Source organism: Silene latifolia, chromosome 7 (genome assembly GCF_048544455.1).
Source record: "Silene latifolia isolate original U9 population chromosome 7, ASM4854445v1, whole genome shotgun sequence".
Classification (NCBI taxonomy): Eukaryota; Viridiplantae; Streptophyta; class Magnoliopsida; order Caryophyllales; family Caryophyllaceae; genus Silene; species Silene latifolia.
This window is the reverse complement of record NC_133532.1, coordinates 100208652-100212781: the sequence shown is the minus strand read 5'-3', so window position 1 is coordinate 100212781 and position 4130 is coordinate 100208652. Positions and strand designations below refer to the sequence as shown.

The 4130-nt window shown below is 38.8% G+C and overlaps 1 non-coding gene across 1 annotated transcript; it reads right to left on the bottom strand.

Moving 5' to 3' along the window:
• Window positions 1-3502: 3502 nt before the first annotated feature.
• LOC141593322 (small nucleolar RNA R71) lies at window positions 3503-3609 on the bottom strand. Its single transcript, XR_012521414.1, has one exon. It is a non-coding gene; the product is annotated as a small nucleolar RNA R71 (small nucleolar RNA).
• Between the last annotated feature and the right edge of the window lie 521 nt (window positions 3610-4130).

Genomic DNA, 4130 nt, shown 5'->3' with positions numbered 1-4130 from the left:
GAAGAATGAGGAAGAAGTTGGTGGTAAATTTTGCCCATGATCACTGTTTTCGCTTTTTAGGTATATGGGTTGTATTAATATTACATGGCGGGGGTAATGTCATCTGATGATGAAGATGGTTCATGCAACAGGGTAAAATCTGTTGGTTTTTGCGTATATAGGCTGTATTAAGTTTTTCGTAGATGTTGTAATCGGATTAGTGATGGTTTTAAACAAGTATTGTATTGGGATAACTATTTTAACATTTTTCCGTCTCGTTTTCAATTGCATGATAAGTAAATATTGTAATCGAATGATATTATCTAGTTAATGTAAATCGCTTGTTCTTATAATTTCTTCAACTGCATAGTTTTGTTTCCATTACCCAGAGTAATCTCGAAATTTCGTTCAATTTGTTTAGGGTTTTCACCATTCACCCCCTTCAATTTCAGGGACTGATACAAATTCATCCGTATGTAATCGTTTTAAATTCTTTAATTTCCGTCTTATAGTCGTTTTAATTTCCGTCTAGTAATCGTTTTAATTTCCGTCTTGTAATCGTTTTAATTTCATATTCAAACTTTAACTCATTTGTCAACTTAGTGTATTACATATGACATGTGTTAAAGGCTGAGTATGGAGATGAACTAAATGATTATGTCTCACATGCAATTTTAGTCAATCAACTTAAATGTTAAGAACTGAACTACATAATTTGAGAAAACAGTAGCATATGTTAGGGAGTACAATTTCGTGTAATTGAGAGTCTTAATGCCGACATGCGCCTCTAATGCCTTAACCACCTTGGCTGATTCGGCCTCATATAAGGCATACATCTCATCATCATGTAATGCCAGCCTATATATGTAGCCGTTCTTCATCGTGACCGCAAGATATCGCTTAAGTCGTTCAGACTCACCAGGATTGTAGTACCCAACAAGAAGGTGCTCATAACCCCAAATCAAGTCCTTTCGCCATCGATTCAAAATGTACTTGTCGAGAATAAACTGCACTTTCTTCAGCTGTAGTACGCGAATAATATGCCTGCAGAATATACTTTTAAATTCGAAAAGTTTAAAAGTACAATTAAACTCACTGATATATGATTTATTTGCACCAAATTTCCCATCTACTTTCATGTATTCCGACTCCTATTGAGTCGGTTTTGTACGTCTTATCTTGCATTTTGTGTCCGATATCCGCGTCTATGATTTTGTACCCCTTTTGCAGGATTTGAGTCAATTATAGAGAAGTCGGGGCAAGTGAGGCGATTTGATGAGTAAGCATGAGGAAAAGAAGGTTGAAATATTGAAGAGGTGTTCTCTGCCGGCAGGCCGACAACTGGTCCACCGATAGGGAACCCCCTCCCATGCCTTAGACAATTTAGGAGAGAATTGAAGGAAAAAAAGAAGGAAGATCTCGCTGCCGGTTGGCACCCCGACAGCCGGTCCACCGGCACACGCACCATCAAGTTGAAGAGTTGAAGTCAAGAAACCCAGCAAGAGGTGTTCTCTGCCGGCAGCCGGTCCACCGGCAGGGAACACACCCAAGCCAACTCTTTTGCATTTTGAAGAAAGAACTCGCTGCCGGCAGGGAGGCCGGCAGCCGGTTGACCGGCACAGAGACCATACACGCAAGATTGGGCTTCATTTCCTCCTTATGTTTAATCCATGGGGATAGTATCAATACCCCTCCCTTAATCATTTGTGAAACATACCCTAGATCTGAAATTATTTCCTTAATCTTATGCAAACCCTTAATAAAAACTTTAATCTTTCCTTAATCAATTATTAATCACTTCTTATATTAGCTTAAAATTAGTATTGTTCAATTGTTTACATTTAGTATTGGGTTGTTAATTGGAGATTGGTGAAGATTATTCTTCTATTTAATCAAATGTTACAACTTTGTCTTCAATATTGGTATAATATCTTCTCTATTGTTGTTCATCTGTCATTTGTTTACATATTGAATTGTTTAGTTAGTAGAATTTGCAAACATGTTTCCACTTGCTTGTTTTATGCTAAATTCTTCATCTTTTGCTTATGTCACCATGAGTATGTGTGAGTAGTGCCTTACTAGGATTTAGGGGAATCCCTTTAGTGTTAAGGAGAGGCTTTGGCATGGATTAATGGTAATTCTTGGGTTGTTTACATTTACTACTTGTTATGCACATAAGGTGTTTGTAGAATTGTTCAAATGAGTAAGTTGAGTTAATTTTTCTAATAATCTATCTACTATTTGAGTGAGTAACTTGAGTATTAACTAGGATTTGATAACAAGTTTTGATTTAGATTAATTGAATGAGTAAGTTGGTTAATCTTGGCTCAAGTGTAGAATTTACATCGAGAGGTTAGAATCTACACGTTGTAACAACCTAGATAACCATTAGTCCATGCCTATTTTCCCTCTCCATACTACTTGGGTGAACCCGACCGTCCTAGTCTTTCTTAATCATCGTTTTAGACCATCTTAATCGTTGCTTAATTCCTACTTACTTTAGTTTATATTTTAATCATTAGTTAGAACTCAACCCACCTCTTTTTAGATCGAACTAAACTAGTTTATAAACGAGTAATCCTAGTGCCACAATTTCCGTCCTTTGGGTTCGACCCTTTTAGCATATTAAAACGAGCAATCGTTCACTTGCGAAAGGAGTATAAATAAAACTCATAACAAGTTTTTGGCGCCGTTGCCGAGGACGGCAATATTGGATAGGATTGATCGTTTTTATCTAGGCTTAGTTCTTTTATTGGTTGCTTGCTTGTTTGTTTTCTCCCCTTGTCCTAGTGCAACTCTTGCATTAGAACTATTTGATCTTTTGTTAAGTGTATGAATAGGTGCTATGTCGGACCTCTTCTACCACTTGATCATGAGATCGAGAGGACACTCCGGGAAAGAAGAAGATTAGCTCTTTCGGCAATTCGAGGATCTCCACCAACTCTTAACCCACCAATCACCCAAAATTCCACAATTGATAACTTAAACCAACCAACCTCTTCCTCCACCCTATCACCACTTCACATTCCACATAACTCTCCACCTCAAAACTCTCCCATTGATTCACCACAAAATTCACCAACTCATTCATAACATTCCAACCATACAAACGAAACTGAATCTCCATGAAACAATCTCATAAATGAAGACATGGTGGACCAACCAATGGGCTATTACAATAGACCGGACTCCAATCGTGCATGTTCGGCTATCAACTATGGAGCTCTTGCTCCCAATATATTTGAACTCCGACATCATGTAATCAACTACATGCAACAAGACACTTTCCATGGTATGAAGAATGAAGATGCGCACCAACATCTTACATCCTTCAAAGAGAAAAGGGGGTTCCATTAAGCATAACGGTGTGACGGAGGAGCAAATTCTCTTGATGCTTTTCCCCATCACTTTAAAGGATAACGCTAAGAAATGGTTAAATTCCCATGAGCCGGGCACGTTCACTACTTGGGAAGCTCTATCCAAGGCCTTCATCAATAAGTTCTACCCACCTTCCAAGACCGCAAGAATTCGCCATGAGATTCAAACTTTCAAACAAAGATCAATGGAAACTCTAAGTGAAGCTTGGGAGCGTTTTAGAGACCTCCTCTCATCTTTTCCACATCATGGCATCCCAAAATGGATGACCACCCAAACCTTTTTCCAAACTCTTGAGTAAAGGTTCCGGGATATGATCGTGGCAGTGTCCGGTGGAAATTTTGATAGAATTAATAACGCTCAAATCACAGAAATGATTCAAAACGTTTCCGAGATGGAGAGTAGTTATGCTAGAGATGTGGACTATAAAAATGAAGGACCTTCTAAGATAGAGATGGAGTACAAGGCAAAATTGGATACTTTGACAAAGGAATTTGAAGAGTTCAAATTGGCAAAGAAGCATGGAGACTCGAAGCATGCCAATGAAGGCGGACCTAGCCATTCCAAGGTTTATTACGTTCAAGAACCTAGGTCTCCACCTATGCACTATCCTCCTCAAATGTTTTGTGATTATTGTGGCGGTGTGGGGCACACCATTGAGTATTGTTCATCTATTCCACAAGATGATCAACAAGAGTGCTTTGCTCTTCAAGGGCAAGGTGCACCGAGGGTCTCCTACCAACGTCATGAGTCCTTCTACCGCGCCTTCCATAACC